The following is a 27,885-nucleotide window of genomic DNA, read 5'->3' on the forward strand; positions in this document are numbered from 1 at the left end:
AATCCTACTAGTGAATGCAATGTTACACACCCATACAATGCGCACCACCCCACGAAATTTTTCAGAAACCTATCGTATATTGCCACTGCATGTATCCTGACCTCCCCTTGCTGACCACCCCGTGGTGCTTTTCTCCATCATACATTGCCACTCACTTCCTATCCTAATTCCAACTGTCCGATTCACAGAACCCCGTGATGTTTTTCTCACTCCTACTAGTGAATGTACTGTTACACACCCATACAATGCGCACCACCCCGCGATGTTTTTCAGAAACCTATCCTAAATTGCCACTGCATGTTTCCTCACCTCCCCCTGCTGACCATCCGTGGTCCTTTTCTGCATCCTACATTGCCACTCACTTCCTATCCTTATTCACACCCTCCGATTCACACCACCTCTTGATGTTTTTCTCACTTCTACTAATAAATGTAACGTTACACACCCATACAATGTGCACCTCCCGCGATGTTTTTCAGAAACCTATCCTACATTGCCACTGCATGTTTCCTGACCTCCCCATGCTGACCACCCCGTGGTGCTTTTCTCCATCCTACATTGCCACTTACTGCCTATCCTTATTCAGATCCTATGATTCACACCACCCCGTGATGTTTTTCTCACTCCTACTACTGAATGTAATGTTACACACCCATACAATGCGCACCACCCCGCAATGTTTTTCAGACACCTATCCTACATTGACACTGCATGTTTCCTGATCTCCCCGTGCTGACCACCCCGTGGTGCTCTTCTCCATCCTACATTGCCACTCACTGCCTATCCTTATTCAGACCCTCCGATTCACACCACCCCGTGATATTTTTCTCACTCCTACTAGTGAATGGCCTGTTAGAGACGCATACAATGCACACCACCCCGCGATGTTTTTTTCCGAAACCCATCCTACATTTCCAATGCATGTTTCCTGACCTCTACATGCTGTCCAACCCGTGGTGCTTTTCTCCATCCTATATTGCTACTCACTGCCTATCCTTATTCAGACCCTCTGATTCACACCACCCCATGATATTTTTCTCACTCCTACTAGTGAATGGCCTGTTAGAAACCCTTACAATGCATACTACCCCCCGATGTGTTTCAGAAACCTATCGTACATTGCCACTGCATGTATCCTGACCTCCCCTTGCTGACCACCCCATGGTGCTTTACTCCATCGTACATTGCCACTAACTGCCTATCCTAATTCAGACCCTCCGAATCACACCACCCCGTGATGTTTTTCTCACTCCTACTAGTGAATGTAATGTTACACAGCCATACAATGCGCACCAGCACGCGATCTTTTTAAGAAACCTATCTTACTTTGAATCTACATGTTTCCTGACCTCCCCATGCTGACCACCCCATGGTGCTTTTCTCCAGCCTACATTGCCACTCACTGCCTATCCTAATTCACATCCTATGATTCACAACACCCCGTTATGTTTTTCTCTCTCCTACTAGTGAATGTAATATTACACACCCATACAATGCGCACCAAGCCGCGATGTTTTTCAGAAACCTATCCTACATTGCTACTGCATGTTTCCTGACCTCCCCATAATGGCGACCCCGTGGTGCTTTTCTCCATCCTAAATTGCCACTCACAGCCTATCCTAATTCAGACCCTCCGATTCACACCAACCCGTGATGTTTTTCTCACTCCTACTAGTGAATATAACGTTACACACCCATACAATGCGCACCACCCAGTGATGTTTTTCAGAAACCTATCCTACATTGCCACTGCATGATTCCTGACCTCCCCATACTGATGACCCCGTGGTCCTTTTCTCCATCCTACATTGCAACTCACTGCCTATCCTAATTCAGACCCTCCGATTCACATCACCCTGTGATGTTTTTCTCACTCCTACTAGTGAATGTAATTTACACACCCATACAATGCACACCAACCAGCGATGTTTTTCAGAAACCTATCCTACATTGCCACTGCATGTTTCCTGACCTCCGCGTGCTGACCACCCCGTGGTGCTCTTCTCCATCCTACATTGCCACTCACTGCCTATACTTATTCAGACCCTCCGAATCACACCACCCCGTGATATTTTTCTCACTCCTACTAGTGAATCGCCTGTTAGAAACGCTTACAATGCGCACCACCCCGCGATGTTTTTTCAGAAACCTATCCTACATTGCCAGTGCATATTTCCTGACCTCTACATGCTGTCCAACCCGTGGTGCTTTTCTCCATCCTATATTGCTACTCACTGACTATCCTTATTCAGTCCCTCTGATTTACACCACCCCGTGATGTTTTTCTCACTCCTACTAGTGAATGCAATGTTACACACCCATACAATGCGCACCACCCCACGATGTTTTTCTGAAACCTATCGTACATTGCGACTGCATGTATCCTGACCTCCCCTTGCTGAGCACCGCGAGGTGCTTTTCTCCATCGTACATTTCCACTCACTTCCTATCCTAATTCAGACCGTCCAATTCACACCACCCCGTGATGTTTTTCTCACTCCTACTAGTGAATGTACTGTTACACACCCATACAATGCGCACCACCCCGCGATGTTTTTCAGAAACCTATCCTACATTGCCACTGCATGTTTCCTCACCTCCCCATGCTGACCATCCGTGGTCCTTTTCTGCATCCTACATTGCCACTCACTTCCTATCCTTATTCACACCCTCCGATTCACACCACCTCTTGATGTTTTTCTCACTTCTACTACGGAATGGCCTGTTAGAAACCCTTATAAAGCGCACCACCCCGCGATGTTTTTCAGAAACCTAAACAACATTGCCACTGCATGTTTCATGACCTCCCCATGCTGAGCAACCCGTGGTGCTTTTCTCTGTCCTACCTTGCCACTCACTGCCTATCCTTATTCAGACCCTCCAATTCACACAAGCCCGTGATGTTTTTCTCTCTCCTACTAGTGAATGTAATATTACACAACCATACAATGGGCACCAACCCGCGATGTTTTTCAGAAACCTATCCTACATTGCCACTGCATGTTTCCTGACCTCCCCATACTGACGACCCCGTGGTGCTTTTCTCCATCCTAAATTGCCACTCACTGCCTATCCTAATTCAGACGCTCCGATTCACACCACCCCGTGATGTTTTTCTCACTCCTACTAGTGAATGTAACGTTACACACCCATACAATGCGCACCACCCAGTGATGTTTTTCAGAAACCTATACTACATTGCCACTGCATGGTTCCTGACCTCCCCATACTGATGACCCCGTGGTCCTTTTCTCCATCCTACATTGCCACTCACTGCCTATCCTATTCAGACCCTCCGATTCACATCACCCCGTGATGTTTTTCTCACTCCTACTAGTGAATGTAATTTTACACACCCATACTATGCGCACCACACTGCTATGTTTTTCAGAAACCTATGCTATATTGCCACTGCATGATTCCTGACCTCCCCATGCTGACCATCCCGTAGTGCTTTTCTCCATCCTAGATTGCCACTCACTGCCTATCCTAATGCAGATCATATGATTCACACCACCCCGTGATGTTTTTCTCACGCCTACTAGTGAATGAAATGTTACACACACATACAATGCGCACCACCCGCGATGATTTTCAGAAAGCCATCCTATATAGCCACTGCATGTTTCCTGACCTCGACATGCTGAGAACCCCGTAGTGCTTTTCTCCATTCTAGATTGCCACTCACTGCCTATTCTAATTCAGATCCTATGATTCAAATCACCCCGTGATGTTTTTCTCACTCCTACTAGTAAAAGTAATGTTACACACCCATACAATGCGCAGCACCCCGCGATGTTTTTCAGAAACGTATCCTACATTGCCACTGCATATTTCTTGACCTACCCATGCTGACCACCCCGTGGTGCTTTTATCCATCCTACGTTGCCACTCACTGCCTATTCTAATTCAGATCCTATGATTCACACCACCCCGTGATGGTTTCTCACTCCTACTAGTGAATGTAATGTTACACACACATACAATGCGCACCACCCCACGATGTTTTTCAGAATCCTATCCTACATTGCCACTGCATGTTTTCTGATCTCTCCATACTGACCACCCCATAGGGCTTTTCTCCATCCTAAATTGCCACTCACTGCCTATGCTAATTCAGACCCTCCGATTCACACCTCCCGTGATGTTTTTCTCACTCCTACTATTGAATGTAATGTTACAAACCCATACAATGCGCACCACCGCGCGATGTTTTTCAGAAACCTATTCTACCTTGCCACTGCATGTTTCCTGACCTCCCCATACTGACGACCTCCCTGGTGCTTTTCCCCATCCTACATTGCCACTCACTGCCTATCCTAATTCACTCCGTCCGATTCACACCACCCCGTGATGTTTTTCTCACTCCTACTAGTGAATGTAATGTTACACACCCATACAATGCGCACCACCCAGTGATGTTATTCAGAAACCTATCCTACATTGCCACTACATGTTTCCTGACCTCCCCATACTGATGACCCCGTGGTCCTTTTCTCCCTCCTACATTGCGACTCACTGCCAGTCCTAATTCAGACCCTCCGATTCACATCACCCCGTTATGTTTTTCTCACTCCTACTAGTGAATGTAATTTTACACACCCATACTATGCGCACCACACCGCGATGTTTTTCAGAAACCCATCCTATATAGCCACTGCATGTTTCCTGACCTCCCCATGCTGACCACCCTGTGTTTCTTTTCTCCATTCTACATTGCCACTCACAGCCTATGGTAATTCAGACCCTCCTATTCACACCACCCCCTGATGTTTTTCTCACTCCTACTAGTGAATGTAATGTTACACACCCATACAATGCGCACCACCCCGCGATGTTTTTCAGAAACCTATCCTACATTGCCACTGAATATTTCCTGAGCTCCCCATGCTGACCACCCCGTAATGCTTTTCTCCAACCTAGATTGCCACTGACTGCCTATCCTAATTCTGATCCTATGATTCACAACACCCCGTGACGTTTTACTCACTCCTACTAGTGAATGTAATGTTGCACACCCATAGAATGCGTACCACCCAGCGATTTTTTCAGAAACCTACCCTACATAGCCCCTGCATGTTTCCTGACCTCCCCATGCTGACCACCCCGTGGTGCTTTTCTACATCCCACATTGTCACTCACTTACTATCCTTATTCAGACCCTCCGATTCACACCACCCCTTGATGTATTTCTAAATCCTACTAGTGAATGTCATATTACACACCCATACAATGCGCACAACCGCACAATGTTTTTCAGAAACCTATTCTACAATGCCACTGAATGTTTCCTGACCTCGCCATGCTGAGAAACCTGTAGGGCTCTTCGGCATCCTAAATTGCCACTCACTGCCTATCCTAATTCAGACCCTCCAATTCACACCACCCGTGATGTTTTTCTCACTCCTACTAGTGAATGTAATGTTACACACCCATACAATGCGCACCATCTCGCGATGTTTTTCAGAAACCTATCCTACATTGCCACTGCATGTTTCCTGACCTCCCCATACTGACGAGCCTGTGGTGCTTTTCTCCATCCTACATTGCCACTCACTGCCTATCCTAATTCAGACCCTCCGATTAAACCACCCCGTGATGATTTTCAACACTCCTACTAGTGAATGTAATCTTACACACCCATACTATGTGGACCACCCCGCGATGTTTTTCAGAAACCTATCCTACATTGCCACTGCCTGTTTCCAGACCTCCCCATGCTGACCACCCCGTCGTGCTTTTCTACATCCTACATTGCCACTCACTGCCTATCCTAATACAGATCCTATGATTCACACCTCCCCGTGATGTTTTTCTCACTCCTACTAGTGAATGTAATGTTACAAAACCCATACAATGTGCACCACCCGCGATGATTTCCAGAAACCTATACTAAATTGACACTGCATGTTTCCTGACCTCCCCATGCTGACCACCCCGTAGTGCTTTTCTCCATCCTTCATTGCCACTCACTGCATATCCGATTCAGATCCTATGATTCACACCACCCTTTGATGTTTTTCTAACTGCTACTCGTGAATGGCCATTTAGAAACCCCTTCAATGCGCACCACCCCGCGATGTTTTTCAGAAACCTATCATACATTGCCACTGCATGTTTCCTGACATCCCCATGCTGACCACCCCGTGGTGCTTTTCTCCATCCTACATTGCCACGCCCTGCCTATCCTAATTCAGATCCTATGATTCACACCACCCCGTGCGGTTTTTCTCACTCCTACTAGTGAATGAATGTTACACACCCATACAATGTGCACCACTCCGCGATGTTTTTCAGAAACCTATCCTACATTGCCACTGCATGTTTCCTGACTTCGCCATGCTGACCACTCCGTGGTGCTTTTCTCCATCCTAAATTGCCACTCACTTCCTATCCTTATTCAGATCCTATGATACACACCACCCCGTGATGATTTTCTCAGGCCCACTAGTGAATGTAATGTTACACACCATTATAATGTGCAACACCACGTGATGTTTTTCAGAAACCTATGCTACATTGCCACTGCATGTTTCCTGACCTCCCAATGCTGACCACCCGTGGTGCTTTTCTCCATCCTACATTGCCACTCACTGCCTATCCTAATTCAGACCCTCCGATCACACCACCCCTTCATATTTTTCTCAATACTACTAGTGAATGTAATTTTACACACCCATACAATGCGCACGACCCGCGATGTACTTCAGAAACCTGTCCTACATTACCACTGCATGTTCCATGACCTCCCCATGCTGACCACCCCGTGGTTCTTTTCTCAACCCTACAGTGCCGCTCACTTCCTATCCTTACTCAGACCCTCCAATTCACACCACCCCTTGATGTTGTTGTCACTCCCACAAGTGAATGTAATGTTACAAACCCATGCAATGCGCACCCCCCCAATGTTTTTAGAAACCTATCCTACATTGCCACTGCATGTTTCCTGACCTCCCCATGGTGACAACCCTGTGGTGCTTTTCTCCATCCTACATTGCCACTCACTTTCTATGCTTACCGAGACCCTCCGATACACACCACCCCGTGATGTTTTTCTCACTCCTACCAGTGAATGTAATGTTACACTCCCATGCAATGCGCACCACAACGCGATGTTTTTCAGAACCCTATCCTACATTGCCACTGCATGTTTCCTGACTTCCCCATGCTGAACATCCCGTGGTGCTTTTCTCCATCCTAGATTGCCACTCACTGACTATCCTAATTCAGATCCTATGATTCACACCACCCCGTGATGTTTTTCTCACTCGTACTAGTGTATGTAATGTTACACACCCATACAATTCGCATAAGCACGCGATGTTTTTCAGAAACCTATCCTACATTGCCACTGCATGTTTCCTGACCTCCCCATGCTGACCACCCCGTAGCGCTTTTCTCCATTCTAGATTGCCACTCATTGCCTATCCTAATTCAGATCCTATGATTCAAACCACCCCGTGAATTTTTTCTCACTCCTACTAGTGAATGTAATGTTACACACCCATAGAATGCGCACCACTCCGCGATGTTTTTCAGAAACCTATCCTACATTGCCACTGCATATTTCCTCACATCCCCATGCTGACCACCCCGTGCTGCTTTTCTACATCCTACTTTGCCCCTCACTGCATATCCTAATTCAGATCCTATGATTCACACCACCCCGTGAGGTTTTTCTTACTCCTACTAGTTAATGGCCTGTTAGAAACCCTTACAATGCCCACCACCCGCGATGTTTTTCAGAAACCTATCCTACAATGCCACTGCATGTTTCCTGACCTCCACATGCTGACCACCCCGTGGTGCTTTTCTCCATCCTACATTGCCACTCACTGCCTATCCTAATTCAGACACTCTGATTCACACCACCCCGTGATGTTTTTCTCACTCCTATGAGTCAGTGTAATGTTACACGCCCATACAATGCGCCCACCCCCGCGATGTACTTCAGAAACTTATCCTACATTGCCATCACATGTTTCCTGACCTCCCCATGCTGACCACCCCGTGATGCGTTTCTCCATCCTACATTGCCACTCACTGCCTATCCTTACTGATATCCTATGATTCACACCCCCCCGTGATGCTTTTCTCACTCGTACTAGTGAATGTAATGTTAGAAACCCATACAATGCGCACCACCCCACGATGTTTTTCAGAAACCTATCCTACCTTAAAACTACATGTTTCCTGACCTCCCCATGCTGACCACCCCGTGGTGCTTTTCTCCAACCTACAAACTGGGAAAAGATTTTAGTGAACTCTCTCTCAGACAAGGGACTCTTGTCTAAAACATATAAAGAATTAAAAAAACTCAGACCTTCAAAATTCAAAGATCCAATCCAAAAATTGGCATCTGAGATGAATACGCAATTCTCAGATGAAGAAATGCAAATGGCAAATAAATACATGAAAAAATGCTCATCATCATTGGTCATTAGAGAAATGCAAATTAAAACCACACTGAGATACCATCTCACTCCTGAAAGAATGGCCAGGATCAAGAAAACCAACAACAACAAATGCTGGAGAGGCTGTGGGGAAAAAGGAACTCTCCTGCACTGTTGGTGGGAGTGTAGACTGGTACAGCCTTTGTGGAGATCTGTCTGGAGGTTTCTCAAAAAGTTGGGATTGGAAATCCCATTTATTCCAGCTATTCCACTTCTAGGCATATTCCCAGAAGAACTGAAAGCATCATACCACAGGGATATATGTGCACCTATGTTTATAGCAGCACAATTTGTAATCGCCAGATCTTGGAAACAACCCAAGTGTCCATCAACTGAGGAATGGATAAAAAAGTTGTGGTATTTCTATACAATGGAGTATTATTCAGCTATAAAGAAGGATCGCATTGAGATATTTATCAATAAATGGGCGCAGCTTGAGACCATACTCATAAGTGAAATAAATCAATCTCGCATGTATGAATACCGAATAGTTTCCCTAACGTAAGTAATGATTCAAATATATAAAAATATGTGATAATCATGATTCCCCATTATGTGGCCTTGAAGCCTTATAAAATTTTCACTTATTAATTAGAAAGGCTTTATTCTGGGCTTTTTGATATGGAAATATTTGAAGCTATAGTATATGAAGTTTTATCCAAATATTTTAAGGAAAAAGACAGACACTATGGTAACTACTATTCTTTAAAAAAAATTATTTAGCTATTTCTTATGTTTATTTTAATTAAGGGAAAAACTTAAAAAATTAGGATATATAGTAGTAACTCTTTTTGATCTCCTATTAACTTGTTTTGAAGTCCTGTAATACTCCCAAGATCTTGTTTTGACTGATTAGACTCTGTTCCATTCTGTGCGATAGTAGCAAGTTTGAAGGTATAGGCAACTAATTTGAAGGCAATAAGATTCACAAAGATGCCCATTCTGGTTTGACTATTGTCTCCTTTGGAAGTCCTGTAATGTTCACAATGCCTAAGTTTTATTGGTCTTGTTCTCCACTGTTTTGTCCGGCTTTATAATATCTAATGAGATGGACAATTCCTTTTAAGGAAACAAGAGACAATGTTGATAACCATTGTTGATGACCTTGTACTCTGTTCTACATCATGTGCTATGTCTATGCTTGGTTTGGACTTACAGCTTTGTTTTGCCATATTTGACTTTATTCTCTCCCCCCCCCAAGAGAGTAATGAGAACTGAGGAGTAATAAAATCCAAAATGTATAAATTTTGTTATAAAAAAGAGAGGGAGGGGAAAAAAAAAGAGCTCTAACGGATATAACAACAAGTGTGTTTAGGGATATTAAATAGCTGACTATATTAATGTTTTTGGATCATTGAACACAGCTGTTTGCAGTCTCTCCGTTTGAATGTCTACTTTGTATTCTTTGATACTGTGATTTGAGCAACTATTCCCAAGATGATATTATGTAATCAATTAACAGGTGATTTCTTACTGTTATGTTTTTTTTTTTTGTAGTTATGTATTATGTGTAACCTTACACTGCTTTGTTTTGTTTTGTGTTTTTCTCTTTTTCCTCTTAAATAAAAAAAATTAGATATTGAAAACGAAAAAAAAAAAAAAAAAAAAAAAAAGAAACCCATACAATGCGCACCACTCCGCGATTTTTTCAGAAACCTATCCTACATAGCCACTGCTTGTTTCCTGACCTCACCATGCTGACCACCCCGTGGTTCTTTTCTCCAATCCACATTGTCACTCACTTCCTATCCTTATTCAGAGCCTCCGATTCACACCACCCCTTGATGTATTTCTGACTCCTACTTGTGAATTTAATGTTACACACCCATACAATGTGCACCACCGCGCGATGTTTTTCATAAACCTATCCTACATTGCCACTGCATGTTTCCTGACTTCCCCATGCTGACCACACCGTGGTGCTTTTCTCCATCCTACATTGCCACTCACTTCCTATCCTTATTCATATCCTATGATTCACATCACCCGGTGATGTTTTTCTCACATCTACTAGTGAATGTAATATTACACACCCATATAATGTGCATCACCCCACGATGTACTTCAGAACCTATCCTACATTGCCACTGTATGTTTCCTGACCTCAACATGCTGACCACCCCGTGGTGCTTTTCTCCATCCTACATTGCAACTCACTGCCTATCCTAATTCAGATCTTATGATTCACACCACCCCGTGATGTTTTTCTCACTCCTACTAGTGAATGTAATGTTACACACCCACACAATGCGCACCACCGTGCGATGTTTTTCAGAAACTTATCCTACATTGCCACTGCATGTTTCCTGATCTCTCCATGCTCACCACCCCGTAGTGCTTTTCTACATTCTAAATTGCCACTCACTGCCTATCCTAATTCAGACCCTCCGATTCACACCACCCGTGATGTTTTTCTCACTCCTACTAGTGAATGAAATTTTACACACCCATACTATGCCCACCACCCCGCGATGTTTGTCAGAAACCTATCCTACAATGCCACTGCATGTTTCTTGACCTCCCCAGGCTGACGACCCCGTGGTGCTTTTCTCCATCCAACATTGCAACTCACAGCCTATCCTAATTCAGATCCTATGATTCACAAAACCGCATGATGTTTTTCTCACTCCTACTAGTCAATGTGATGTTACACTCCCAAACAATGCGCACCACCCCGCGAAGTTTTTCAGAAACCTATCCTACCTTGCCACTGCATGTTTCCTGACTTCCCCATGCTGACCACCCCTTAGTGCTTTTCTCCATCCTAGATTGCCACTCACTGCCTATCCTAATTCAGATCATATGATTCACACCACCCCGTGATGTTTTTCTTGCTCCTACTAGTGAATGTAATGTTACACACCCATACAATGCGCACCACCCCGCGATGTTTCTCGACACCTATCCTACGTAGCCACTGTATGTTTCCTGACTTGCCCATGCTGACCACCCGTGGTGCTTTTCTCCATCCTGCATTGCCACTCACTGCCTATCCTAATTCAGACCCTCAGATTCTCACCACCCCGTGATGTTTTTCTCACTCCTACTAGTGAATGGCCTTCTAGAAACCCTTACAATGAGCACCACCCTGCGATGTTTTTCAGAAACCTAAACTACATTGCTACTGCATGTTTTCTGACCTCCCCATGCTGACCACACTGTGGTGCTTTTCTCCATCCTACATTGCCACTCACTGCCTATCCTAATTCAGATCCTATGATTCACACCACCCCGTGATGTTTTTCTCACTCCTACTAGTGAATGGCTTGTTAGAAACCATTACAATGCGCACCATCCCGCGATGTTTTTCAGAAACCTATCGTACCTTGCCACTGCATGTCTCCTTAACTCCCCATGCTGACCACAGCGAGGTGCTTTTCTCCATCCTACATTGCTACTCACTGTCTATCCTTATTCAGACCCACCGATTCACACCACCCCGTGAGGTTTTTCTCACTCCTATTAGTGAATGTAATGTTAGAAACACATACACTATGCACCACCTCGCGATGTTTTTCAGAAACCTATCCTATATTGCGACTGCATGTTTCCTGACCTCCACATGCTGACCACCCCATGGTGCTTTTCTCCATCCTACATTGCCACTCACTGCCTATCCTAATTCAGACCCTCCGATTCACACCACCCCTCGATGTTGTTGTCAACCTACTAGTAAATGTAATGTTACAAACCCGTGCAATGCGCACCCCCCAATGTTTTTCAGGAACCTATCCTACATTGCCACGGCGTGTTTCCTGACCTTCCCATTCTGACCACCCTGTGGTGCTTTTCTCCATCTTACATTGCCACTCACTTCCTATGCTTACCGAGACCCTCCGATTCACACCACCCCGTGAGGTTTTTCTCACTCCTACTAGTGAATGTAATGTTACACACCCATACAATGCGCACCACCCCCTGATGTTTTTCAGAAACCTATACTACATTGCCACTGCATGTTTCCTGACCTCCCCATTCTGACCACCCCGTGGTGCTTTTCTCCAACCTAGATTGCCACTCACTGGCTATCCAATTCAGATCCTATGATTCACACCACCCCTTGATGTTTTTCTCACTCCTACTAGGTAATGGCCAGTTAGAAACCCCTTAAATGCGCACCAACCCGCGATGTTTTTCAGAAACCTATCCTACATTGCCACTGCATGTTTCCTGACCGCCCAATGCTGATCTCCCTTTCGTGCTTCTCTCCATCGTACATTGCCACTCACTGCCTATCCTAATTGAGACCTCCGATTCACATCAACCCGTGATGTTTTTCTCACTCGTACTAGTGTATGTAATGTTACACGCCCATACAATGTGCACCACCCCGCGATGTTTTTCAGAAACCTCTCCTACATTGCCACTGCATGTTTCCTGACCTCCCCATGCTGACCACCCCGTGGTGCTTTTCTCCAACCTAGATTGCCACGCACTGTCTATCCAATTCAGATCCTATGATTCACACCACCCCGTGTTGTTTTTCTCACTCCTACTGGTGAATGAATGTTACACACCCATACAATGTGCACCACCCCGCGATGTTTTTCAGAAACCTATCCTAAATTGCCACTGCATGTTTCCTGACCTCCCCATGCTGACCACCCCGTGGTGCTTTTCTCCATGCTACACTGGCCCTCACTGCCTATCCTAATTCAGATCCTATGATTCACACCATCCCGTGATGTTTTTCTCACTCCTACTAGTGAAGGTAATGTTACACACCCATGCAATGCACACCACCCCGCGATGTTTTTCAGAAACCTATCCTTCATTGCCACTACATGTTTCCTGACCTCCCCATGCTGACCACCCAGTGGTGCTTTACCCGATCCTACATTGTCATTCACTTACTAACCTTATTCAGACCCTCTGATTCACACCACCCCTTGATGTTTTTCTGATTTCTACTAGTAAATGTAATGTTACACACCCATACAATGTGCACCACCGCGCGATGTTTTTCAGAAACCTATCCTAAATTGCCACTGCATGTTTCCTGACCTCCCCATGCTGACCACCCAGTGGTGCTTTTCTCGATCCTACATTGCCACTCACTTCCTATCCTTATTCAGATCCTATGATTCACACCACCCCGTGATGTTATTTTCAAGCCTACTAGTGAATGTAATTTTACACACCCATATAATGCGCACCACCCCGCGATGTTTTTCAGAAACCTATCCTACATAGCCACTGCATGTTTCCTGACCTCCCAATGCTGACCACCCCGTCATGCTTTTCTCCATCCTACATTGCCACTCACTGCCTATCCTAATTGAGACCCTCCGATTCACACCACCCCGTGATATTTTTCTCAATCCTACTAGTGAATGTAATGTTACACACCCATACAATGCGCACAACCCTGTGATGTACTTCAGAAACCTATACTAAATTGCCACAGCGTGTTCCATGACCTCCCCATGCTGACCAACCTATGGTTCTTTTCTCCACCCTACAGTGCCACTCACTTCCAATGCTTATTCAGACCCTCTGATTCAGACCACCCCGTGATGTTGTTGTCACTCCTACTAGTGAATGTAATGTTACAAACCCATGCAATGTGCACCCGCCCCAATGTTTTTCAGAAAGCTATCCTACATTGCCACTGCGTGTTTCCTGACCTCCCCATGGTGACCACCCTGTGGTGCTTTTCTCCATCCTAAATTGCCACTCACTTTATATGCTTACCGAGACCCTCCGATTCACAACAACCCGTGATGTTTTTCTCACTCCTACCAGTGAATGTAATGTTACACACCCATGCAATGCGCACCACCGTGTGATGTTTTTCAGAAACTATCCTACATTGCCACTGCATGTTTCCTGACCTCGCCATGCTGAGCACCCCGTAGTGCTTTTCTCCATCCTAGATTGCCACTCACTACCTATCCTAATTCAGAACATATGATATAGCACCACCCCCTGATGTTTTTCTCACTCCTACTAGTGAATGTAATCTTTCACATCCATACAATGCGCACCACCGTGTGATATTTTTCAGAAACCTATCCTACTTAGCCACTGCATATTTCCTGACCTCCCATGCTGACCACCCCGTTGTGCTTTTCTCCATCCTACATTGCAACTCACTGACTATCCTAATTCAGATCCTATGATTCACCCACCCCGTGATGTTTTTCTCACTTCTACTAGTGAATGTAATGTTACACACCCATACAATGCGCACGACCCCGCGATGTTTTTAGAAACCTATCCTACACTGCCACTGCATGTTTCTTGACCTCCCCATGCTGAACACCCCGTGGTGCTTTGCAACATCCTACATTGCCACTGACTGCCTATCCTAATTCAGAAGCTCTGATTCACACAACACCGTGAAATTTTTCTCACTCCTACTAGTGAATGTAATGTTACACACCCATACAATGCGCACCACCCCGCGATGTTTTTCAGAAACCTATGCTACATTGCCCCTGCCTGTTTCCTGACCTCCCCATACTGACCACACCATAGTACTTTTCTCCATCCTAGATTGCCAGAAACTGCCTATCCTAATTCAGACCCTCCGATTCACACCACCCCCTGATGTTTTTCTCTCTCCTACTAGTGAATATAAACTTTCACATCCATACAATGCGCACCACCGTGCGATATTTTTCAGAAACCTATCCTACATTGCCACTGCATGTTTCCTGACCTCCCCATGCTGACCACCCCGTGGTGCTTTTCTCCAGCCTATGTTGCGACTCACTGCCTATCCTAATTCAGGCCCTCTGATTCACACCACCCCGTGATGTTTTTCTCACTCCTACTAGTGAATGTAATGTTACACACCCATACAATGCCCACCACACCGCGATGTTTTTCAGAAACCTATCCTATATTGCCACTTCATATTTCATGACCTCCCCATGCTGACCACCCCGTGGTGCTTTTGTCCATCCTACATTGCCACTCACTGCCTATCCTAATTCAGACCCTCCGATTCAAACCACCCAGTGATGTTTTTCTCACTCGTACTAGTGAATGAAATGTAAAACACCCATACAATGCGCACCACCCCGCGATGTTTTTCAGAAACCTATCCTACATTGTCACTGCATGTTTGCTGACCTCCCCATGCTGACGACCCTGTGGTGCTTTTGTCCATCCTGGTTTGCCACTCACTGCCTATCCTTATTGATATCCTATGATTCACACCACCCCGAGATGTTTTTCTCACTCCTACTAGTGAATGTAATGTTACACACCCATACAATGCGCACCTCCACGCCATGTTTTTCAGAAACCTATCCTACATTGTCATTGCATGTTTCCTGACCTCCCCATGCTGATCACCGCGTGGTGCTTTTCTCCATCCTACATTGCCACTCACTGCCTGTCCTATTTCAGACCCTTCGATTCACACCACCCTGTGATGTTTTTCTCACTCCTACTATTGAATGTAATGTTACACACTCGTACAATGCGCACCTCCACGCGATGTTTTTCAGAAACCTTTCCTACATTGCCACTGCATGTTTCCTGACCTCCCCATGCTGACCACCCCGTGGTGCTTTTCTCCACCCTACATTGCCACTCACTGACTATTCTCTTTCAGATCATATGATTCACACCACCCCGTGATGTTTTTCTCACTCCTAATAGTGAATGTAATGTTACACACCCATTCAATGCGCAACACCCCGCGATGTTTTTCAGAAACCTATCCTACATTGCCACTGTAGAATCCTGACCTCCCCATGCTGACCACCCCTTGGTGCTTTTCTCCCTCCTACATTGCCACTCACTCCCTATCCTAATTCAGATTCTATGATTCACACCACCCCATGATGTTTTTCTCACTCCTACTTGTGAATGTAATGTTACACACCCATACAATGCGCACCAATGCCAGATGTTTTTCAGAAACATATCCTACATTGCCACTGCATGTTTCCTGACCTCCCCATGCTGACCACCCCGTGGTGCTTTTCTCCATCCTACATTTCCACTCACTGCCTATCCTAATTCAGATCGTATGATTCACACCACCCCGTGATGGTTTTGTCACTCCTACTAGTGAATGTAATGTTACACACCCATACAATGCGCACCACCCCGCGATGTTTATCAGAATCCTATACTACATAAAAACTGCATGTATCCTGACCTCTCCATGCTGACCACCCCGTGGTGCTTTTCTCCATCCTACATTGCCACTCACTGCTATCGAAATTCAGATCCTATGATTCACACCACCCCATGATGTTTTTCTCACTCCTACTAGTGAATGGCCAGATAGAAATCTTTTCAGTGCGCACCACCCCGCGATGTTTTTCAGAAACCTATCCTACATTGCCACTGCATGTTTCCTGCCCTCCCCATGCTGACCACCCCGTGGTGCTTTTCTCCATGCAACACTGGCCCTCACTGCCTATCCTAATTCAGATCCTATGATTCACACCATCCCGTGATGTTTTTCTCACTCCTACTAGTGAATGTAATGTTACACACCCATACAATGCACACCACCCCACGATGTTTTTCAGAAACATATCCTACATTGCCTCTACATGTTTCGTGACCTCCCCATGCTGACCACCCCATGGTGCTTTACTCGATCCTACATTGTCATTCACTTACTAACCTTATTCAGACCCTCTAATTCACACCACCCCTTGATGTTTTTCTGATTTCTACTAGTAAATGTAGTGTTACACACCCATACAATGCGCACCACCGTGCGATGTTTTTCAGAAACCTATCCTACATTGCCACTGCATGTTTCCTGACCTCCCCATGCTGACCACCCTGTGGTGCTTTTCTCCATCCTACATTGCCACTCACTTCCTATCCTTATTCAGATCCTATGATTCACACCACCCCGCGATGTTATTTTCACGCCTACTAGTGAATGTAATTTTACACACCCATATAATGCGCACCACCCCCCGATGTTTTTCAGAAACCTATCCTACATAGCCACTGCATGTTTCCTGACCTCCCAATGCTGACCACCCCGTGGTGCTTTTCTCCATCCTACATTGCCACTCACTGCCTATCCTAATTGAGACCCTCCGATTCACACCACCCCATGCTATTTTTCTCAATCCTACTAGTGAATGTAATGTTACACACCCATACTATGCGCACCACCCTGCGATGTACTTCAGAAACCTATACTAAATTGCCACTGCGTGTTCCATGACCTCCCCATGCTGACCAACCTATGGTTCTTTTCTCCACCCTACAGTGCCACTCACTTCCAATCCTTATTCAGACCCTCCGATTCACACCACCACTTGATGTTGTTGTCACTCATTCTAGTGAATGTAATGTTACAAACCCATGCAATGCGCATCCGCCCCAATGTTTTTCAAAAAGCTATCCTACATTGCCACTGCGTGTTTCCTGACCTCCCCATGGTGACCACTCTGTGGTGCTTTTCTCCATCCTAAATTGCCACTCACTTTATATGCTTACCGAGACCCTCCGATTCACAACATCCCTTGATGTTTTTCTCACTCCTACCAGTGAATGTAATGTTACACACCCATGCAATGCACACCACCGTGTGATGTTTTTCAGAAACTATCCTACATTGCCACGGCATGTTTCCTGACCTCTCCATGCTGAGCACCCCGTAGTGCTTTTCTCCATCCTAGATTGCCACTCACTGCCTATCCTAATTCAGAACATATGATACACACCACCCCCTGATGTGTTTCTCACTCCTACTAGTGAATATAATCTTTCACATCCATACAATGCGCACCACCGCGTAATATTTTTCAGAAACCTGTCCTACATTGCCACTGCATGTTTCCTGACCTCCCCATGCTGACCACCCCGTAGCGCTTTTCTCCATTCTAGATTGCCACTCATTGCCTATCCTAATTCAGATCCTATGATTCAAACCACCCCGTGAGGTTTTTCTCACTCCTACTAGTGAATGTAATGTTACACACACATACAATGCGAACCACTCCGCGATGTTTTTCAGAAACCTATCCAACATTGCCACTGCATATTTCCTCACATCCCCATGCTGACCACCCCGTGGTGCTTTTCTAAATCCTACTTTGCCACTCACTGCGTATCCTAATTCAGATCCTATGATTCACACCACCCCGTGAGGTTTTTCTTACTCCTACTAGTGAATGGCCTGTTAGAAACCCTTACAATGCGCACCACCCGCGATGTTTTTCAGAAACCTATCCTACAATGCCACTGCATGTTTCCTGACCTCCACATGCTGACCACCCCGTGGTGCCTTTCTCCATCCTACATTGCACTCACTGCCTATCCTAATTCAGACACTCTGATTCACACCACCCCGTGATGTTTTTCTCACTCCTATGAGTCAGTGTAATGTTACACACCCATACAATGCGCCCACCCACGCGATGAACTTCAGAAACTTATCCTTCATTGCCAACACATGTTTCCTGACCTCCCCATGCTGACCACCCCGTGATGCGTTTCTCCATCCTACATTGCCACTCACTGCCTATCCTTACTGATATCCTATGATTCACACCCCCCCGTAATGCTTTTCTCACTCGTACTAGTGAATGTAATGTTAGAAACCCATACAATGCGCACCACTCCGCGATTTTTTCAGAAACCTATCCTACATAGCCACTGCTTGTTTCCTGACCTCACCATGATGACCACCCCGTGGTGCTTTTCTCCAATCCACATTGTCACTCACTTCCTATCCTTATTCAGAGCCTCTGATTCACACCACACCTTGATGTATTTCTGACTCCTACTTGTGAATTTAATGTTACACACCCATACAATGTGCACCACCGCGCGATGTTTTTCATAAACCTATCCTACATTGCCACTGCATGTTTCCTGACTTCCCCATGCTGACCACACCGTGGTACTTTTCTCCATCCTACATTGCCACTCACTTCCTATCCTTATTCATATCCTATGATTCACATCACCCGGTGATGTTATTCTCACATCTACTAGTGAATGTAATGTTACACACCCATATAATGTGCATCACCCCGCGATGTACTTCAGAACCTATCCTACATTGCCACTGTATGTTTCCTGACCTCACCATGCTGACCACCCCGTGGTTCTTTTCTCCATCCTACATTGCAACTCACTGCCTATCCAAATTCAGATCCTATGATTCACACCACCCCGTGATGTTTTTCTCACCCCTACTAGTGAATGTAATGTTACACACCCACACAATGCGCACCACCGTGCGATGTTTTTCAGAAACCTATCCTAAATTGCCACTGCAAGTTTCCTGATCTCTCCATGCTCACCACCCCGTAGTGCTTTTCTCCATTCTAAATTGCCACTCACTGCCTATCCTAATTCAGACCCTCCGATTCACACCACCCGTGATGTTTTTCTCACTCCTAGTAGTGAATGTAATGTTACACACGCATACAATGCGCACCACTCCACGATGTTTTTCAGAAACCTATCCTACATTGCCACTGCGTGTTTCCTGACTTCCCCATACTGACGACCCTGTGGTGCTTTTCTCCATCCTACATTGCGACTCACTGCCTATCCTAATTCAGACCCTCCGATTACACCACCCCGTGATGTTTTTCTCACTCCTACTAGTGAATGAAATTTTACACACCCATACTATGCCCACCACCCCGCGATGTTTGTCAGAAACCTATCCTACAATGCCACTGCATGTTTCCTGACCTCCCCATGCTGAACACCCCGTTGTGCTTTTCTCCATCCTACATTGCCACTCACTGCCTATCCTAATTCAGACCCTCCGATTCACCCACCCCGTGATGTTTTTCTCACTTGTGCTACTGAATGTAATGTTACACACCCACACAATGCGCACCACCCCGCGATGTTTTTCAGAAACCTATCTTACATTGCCACTGAATGTTTCTCGGCCTCCGCATGCTGACCACCCCGTGGTGCTTTTCTCCATCCTACATTGCCACTCACTGCATATCCTAATTCAGACCCTCTGATTCAAACCTCTCCGTAATGTATTTCTCACTCCTACTAGTGAATGTAATGTTACACACCCATACAATGCACACCACCCCGCGATGTTTTTCAGAAGCCTATCCTACATTGCCACTGCATGTTTCTTGACCTCCCCAGGCTGCCGACCCCGTGGTGCTTTTCTCCATCCAACATTGCAACTCACAGCCTATCCTAATTCAGATCCTATGATTCACAACACCGCATGATGTTTTTCTCACTCCTACTAGTCAATGTGATGTTACACTCCCAAACAATGCGCACCACCCCGCGAAGTTTTTCAGAAACCTATCCTAACTTGCCACTGCATGTTTCCTGACCTTCCCATGCTGACCACCCCTTAGTGCTTTTCTCCATCCTAGATTGCCACTCACTGCCTATCCTAATTCAGATCATATGATTCACACCACCCCGTGATGTTTTTCTCGCTCCTACTAGTGAATGTAATGTTACACACCCATACAATGCGCACCACCCCGCGATGTTTCTCGACACCTATCCTACGTAGCCACTGTATGTTTCCTGACTTGCCCATGCAGACCACCCGTGGTGCTTTTCTCCATCCTGCATTGCCACTCACTGCCTATCCTAATTCAGACCCTCAGATTCTCACCACCCCGTGATGTTTTTCTCACTCCTACTAGTGAATGGCCTTCTAGAAACCCTTACAATGAGCACCACCCTGCGATGTTTTTCAGAAACCTAAACTACATTGCTACTGCATGTTTTCTGACCTCCCCATGCTGACCACACTGTGGTGCTTTTCTCCATCCTACATTGCCACTCACTGCCTATCCTAATTCAGATCCTATGATTCACACCACCCCGTGATGTTTTTCTCACTCCTACTAGTGAATGGCTTGTTAGAAACCATTACAATGCGCACCATCCCGCGATGTTTTTCAGAAACCTATCGTACCTTGCCACTGCATGTCTCCTTAACTCCCCATGCTGACCACAGCGAGGTGCTTTTCTCCATCCTACATTGCTACTCACTGTCTATCCTTATTCAGACCCACCGATTCACACCACCCCGTGAGGTTTTTCTCACTCCTACTAGTGAATGTAATGTTAGAAACACATACACTATGCACCACCTCGCGATGTTTTTCAGAAACCTATCCTATATTGCGACTGCATGTTTCCTGACCTCCACATGCTGACCACCCCATGGTGCTTTTCTCCATCCTACATTGCCACTCACTGCCTATCCTAATTCAGACCCTCCGATTCACACCACCCCTCGATGTTGTTGTCAACCTACTAGTAAATGTAATGTTACAAACCCGTGCAATGCGCACCCCCCAATGTTTTTCAGGAACCTATCCTACATTGCCATGGCGTGTTTCCTGACCTCCCCATGCTGACCACCCTGTGGTGCTTTTCTCCATCTTACATTGCCACTCACTTCCTATGCTTACCGAGACCCTCCGATTCACACCACCCCGTGAGGTTTTTCTCACTCCTACTATTGAATGTAATGTTACACACTCGTACAATGCGCACCTCCACGCGATGTTTTTCAGAAACCTTTCCTACATTGCCACTGCATGTTTCCTGACCTCCCCATGCTGACCACCCCGTGGTGCTTTTCTCCACCCTACATTGCCACTCACTGACTATTCTCTTTCAGATCATATGATTCACACCACCCCGTGATGTTTTTCTCACTCCTAATAGTGAATGTAATGTTACACACCCATTCAATGCGCAACACCCCGCGATGTTTTTCAGAAACCTATCCTACATTGCCACTGTAGAATCCTGACCTCCCCATGCTGACCACCCCTTGGTGCTTTTCTCCCTCCTACATTGCCACTCACTCCCTATCCTAATTCAGATTCTATGATTCACACCACCCCATGATGTTTTTCTCACTCCTACTTGTGAATGTAATGTTACACACCCATACAATGCGCACCAATGCCAGATGTTTTTCAGAAACATATCCTACATTGCCACTGCATGTTTCCTGACCTCCCCATGCTGACCACCCCGTGGTGCTTTTCTCCATCCTACATTTCCACTCACTGCCTATCCTAATTCAGATCGTATGATTCACACCACCCCGTGATGGTTTTGTCACTCCTACTAGTGAATGTAATGTTACACACCCATACAATGCGCACCACCCCGCGATGTTTATCAGAATCCTATACTACATAAAAACTGCATGTATCCTGACCTCTCCATGCTGACCACCCCGTGGTGCTTTTCTCCATCCTACATTGCCACTCACTGCTATCGAAATTCAGATCCTATGATTCACACCACCCCATGATGTTTTTCTCACTCCTACTAGTGAATGGCCAGATAGAAATCTTTTCAGTGCGCACCACCCCGCGATGTTTTTCAGAAACCTATCCTACATTGCCACTGCATGTTTCCTGCCCTCCCCATGCTGACCACCCCGTGGTGCTTTTCTCCATGCAACACTGGCCCTCACTGCCTATCCTAATTCAGATCCTATGATTCACACCATCCCGTGATGTTTTTCTCACTCCTACTAGTGAATGTAATGTTACACACCCATACAATGCACACCACCCCACGATGTTTTTCAGAAACATATCCTACATTGCCTCTACATGTTTCGTGACCTCCCCATGCTGACCACCCCATGGTGCTTTACTCGATCCTACATTGTCATTCACTTACTAACCTTATTCAGACCCTCTAATTCACACCACCCCTTGATGTTTTTCTGATTTCTACTAGTAAATGTAGTGTTACACACCCATACAATGCGCACCACCGTGCGATGTTTTTCAGAAACCTATCCTACATTGCCACTGCATGTTTCCTGACCTCCCCATGCTGACCACCCTGTGGTGCTTTTCTCCATCCTACATTGCCACTCACTTCCTATCCTTATTCAGATCCTATGATTCACACCACCCCGCGATGTTATTTTCACGCCTACTAGTGAATGTAATTTTACACACCCATATAATGCGCACCACCCCCCGATGTTTTTCAGAAACCTATCCTACATAGCCACTGCATGTTTCCTGACCTCCCAATGCTGACCACCCCGTGGTGCTTTTCTCCATCCTACATTGCCACTCACTGCCTATCCTAATTGAGACCCTCCGATTCACACCACCCCATGCTATTTTTCTCAATCCTACTAGTGAATGTAATGTTACACACCCATACTATGCGCACCACCCTGCGATGTACTTCAGAAACCTATACTAAATTGCCACTGCGTGTTCCATGACCTCCCCATGCTGACCAACCTATGGTTCTTTTCTCCACCCTACAGTGCCACTCACTTCCAATCCTTATTCAGACCCTCCGATTCACACCACCACTTGATGTTGTTGTCACTCATTCTAGTGAATGTAATGTTACAAACCCATGCAATGCGCATCCGCCCCAATGTTTTTCAAAAAGCTATCCTACATTGCCACTGCGTGTTTCCTGACCTCCCCATGGTGACCACTCTGTGGTGCTTTTCTCCATCCTAAATTGCCACTCACTTTATATGCTTACCGAGACCCTCCGATTCACAACATCCCTTGATGTTTTTCTCACTCCTACCAGTGAATGTAATGTTACACACCCATGCAATGCACACCACCGTGTGATGTTTTTCAGAAACTATCCTACATTGCCACGGCATGTTTCCTGACCTCTCCATGCTGAGCACCCCGTAGTGCTTTTCTCCATCCTAGATTGCCACTCACTGCCTATCCTAATTCAGAACATATGATACACACCACCCCCTGATGTGTTTCTCACTCCTACTAGTGAATATAATCTTTCACATCCATACAATGCGCACCACCGCGTAATATTTTTCAGAAACCTGTCCTACATTGCCACTGCATGTTTCCTGACCTCCCCATGCTGACCACCCCGTAGCGCTTTTCTCCATTCTAGATTGCCACTCATTGCCTATCCTAATTCAGATCCTATGATTCAAACCACCCCGTGAGGTTTTTCTCACTCCTACTAGTGAATGTAATGTTACACACACATACAATGCGAACCACTCCGCGATGTTTTTCAGAAACCTATCCAACATTGCCACTGCATATTTCCTCACATCCCCATGCTGACCACCCCGTGGTGCTTTTCTAAATCCTACTTTGCCACTCACTGCGTATCCTAATTCAGATCCTATGATTCACACCACCCCGTGAGGTTTTTCTTACTCCTACTAGGTAATGGCCAGTTAGAAACCCCTTAAATGCGCACCACCCGCGATGTTTTTCAGAAACCTATCCTACAATGCCACTGCATGTTTCCTGACCTCCACATGCTGACCACCCCGTGGTGCCTTTCTCCATCCTACATTGCACTCACTGCCTATCCTAATTCAGACACTCTGATTCACACCACCCCGTGATGTTTTTCTGATTTCTACTAGTAAATGTAGTGTTACACACCCATACAATGCGCACCACCGTGCGATGTTTTTCAGAAACCTATCCTACATTGCCACTGCATGTTTCCTGACCTCCCCATTCTGACCACCCCGTGGTGCTTTTCTCCAACCTAGATTGCCACTCACTGGCTATCCAATTCAGATCCTATGATTCACACCACCCCTTGATGTTTTTCTCACTCCTACTAGGTAATGGCCAGTTAGAAACCCCTTAAATGCGCACCAACCCGCGATGTTTTTCAGAAACCTATCCTACATTGCCACTGCATGTTTCCTGACCGCCCAATGCTGATCTCCCTTTCGTGCTTCTCTCCATCGTACATTGCCACTCACTGCCTATCCTAATTGAGACCTCCGATTCACATCAACCCGTGATGTTTTTCTCACTCGTACTAGTGTATGTAATGTTACACACCCATACAATGTGCACCACCCCGCGATGTTTATTAGAAACCTCTCCTACATTGCCACTGCATGTTTCCTGACCTCCCCATGCTGACCACCCCGTGGTGCTTTTCTCCAACCTAGATTGCCACGCACTGTCTATCCAATTCAGATCCTATGATTCACACCACCCCGTGTTGTTTTCTCACTCCTACTGGTGAATGAATGTTACACACCCATACAATGTGCACCACCCCGCGATGTTTTTCAGAAACCTATCCTAAATTGCCACTGCATGTTTCCTGACCTCCCCATGCTGACCACCCCGTGGTGCTTTTCTCCATGCTACACTGGCCCTCACTGCCTATCCTAATTCAGATCCTATGATTCACACCATCCCGTGATGTTTTTCTCACTCCTACTAGTGAATGTAATGTTACACACCCATGCAATGCACACCACCCCGCGATGTTTTTCAGAAACCTATCCTACATTGCCACTACATGTTTCCTGTCCTCCCCATGCTGACCACCCCGTGGTGCTTTACTCGATCCTACATTGTCATTCACTTACTAACCTTATTCAGACCCTCTGATTCACTCCACCCCTTGATGTTTTTCTGATTTCTACTAGTAAATGTAATGTTACACACCCATACAATGCGCACCACCCCGCGATGTTTTTCAGAAACCTATCCTAAATTGCCACTGCATGTTTCCTGACCTCCCCATGCTGACCACCCAGTGGTGCTTTTCTCCATCCTACATTGCCACTCACTTCCTATCCTTATTCAGATCCTATGATTCACACCACCCCGTGATGTTATTTTCACGCCTACTAGTGAATGTAATTTTACACACCCATATAATGCGCACCACCCCGCGATGTTTTTCAGAAACCTATCCTACATAGCCACTGCATGTTTCCTGACCTCCCAATGCTGACCACCCTGTCATGCTTTTCTCCATCCTACATTGCCACTCACTGCCTATCCTAATTGAGACCCTCCGATTCACACCACCCCGTGATATTTTTCTCAATCCTACTAGTGAATGTAATGTTACACACCCATACAATGCGCAGCACCCTGCAATGTACTTCAGAAACCTATACTAAATTGCCACTGCGTGTTCCATGACCTCCCCATGCTGACCAACCTATGGTTCTTTTCTCCACCCTACAGTGCCACTCACTTCCAATGCTTATTCAGACCCTCCGATTCACACCACCCCTTGATGTTGTTGTCACTCCTACTAGTGAATGTAATGTTACAAACCCATCAATGCGCACCCGCCCCAATGTTTTTCAGAAAGCTATCCTACACTGCCACTGCGTGTTTCCTGACCTCTCCATGGTGACCAACCTGTGGTGCTTTTCTCCATCCTAAATTGCCACTCACTTTATATGCTTACCGAGACACTCCGATTCACAACACCCCGTGATGTTTTTCTCACTCCTACCAGTGAATGTAATGTTACACACCCATGCAATGCGCACCACCGTGTGATGTTTTTCAGAAACTATCCTACATTGCCACTGCATGTTTCCTGACCTCGCCATGCTGAGCACCCCGTAGTGCTTTTCTCCATCCTAGATTGCCACTCACTACCTATCCTAATTCAGAACATATGATACACACCACCCCCTGATGTTTTTCTCACTCCTACTAGTGAATGTAATCTTTCACATCCATACAATGCGCACCACCGTGTGATATTTTTCAGAAACCTATCCTACTTAGCCACTGCATATTTCCTGACCTCCCATGCTGACCACCCCGTTGTGCTTTTCTCCATACTACATTGCGACTCACTGGCTATCCTAATTCAGATCCTGTGATTCACCCACCCCGTGATGTTTTTCTCACTCGTACTAGTGAATGTAATGTTACACACCCATACAATGCGCACGACCCCGCGATGTTTTTAGAAACCTATCCTACACTGCCACTGCATGTTTCTTGACCTCCCCATGCTGAACACCCCGTGGTGCTTTGCAACATCCTACATTGCCACTGACTGCCTATCCTAATTCAGAAGCTCTGATTCACACAACACCGTGAAATTTTTCTACTAGTGAATGTAATGTTACACACCCATACAATGCGCACCACCCCGCGATGTTTTTCAGAAACCTATGCTACATTGCCCCTGCCTGTTTCCTGACCTCCCCATGCTGACCACACCATAGTACTTTTCCCCATCCTAGATTGCCAGAAACTGCCTATCCTAATTCAGACCCTCCGATTCACACCACCCCTTGATTTTTTTCTCTCTCCTACTAGTGAATGTAATGTTTCACATCCATACAATGCGCACCACCGTGTGATGTTTTTCAGAAACTATCCTACATTGCCACTGCATGTTTCCTGACCTCGCCATGCTGAGCACCCCGTAGTGCTTTTCTCCATCCTAGATTGCCACTCACTGCCTATCCTAATTCAGAACATATGATACACACCACCCCCGATGTTTTTCTCACTCCTACTAGTGAATGTAATCTTTCACATCCATACAATGCGCACCACCGTGTGATATTTTTCAGAAACCTATCCTACATTGCCACTGCATGTTTTCTGACCTCCCCATGCTGACCACCTGGTGGTGCTTTTCTCCAGCCTACGTTGCGACTCACTGCCTATCCTAATTCAGGCCCTCTGATACACACCACCCCGTGATGTTTTTCTCACTCCTACTAGTGAAT

Source organism: Cavia porcellus, unplaced genomic scaffold, assembly GCF_034190915.1.
Source record: "Cavia porcellus strain 051 isolate PalLab524CR breed Dunkin Hartley unplaced genomic scaffold, mCavPor4.1 scaffold_28, whole genome shotgun sequence".
In the NCBI taxonomy this organism is placed as follows: domain Eukaryota; kingdom Metazoa; phylum Chordata; class Mammalia; order Rodentia; family Caviidae; genus Cavia; species Cavia porcellus.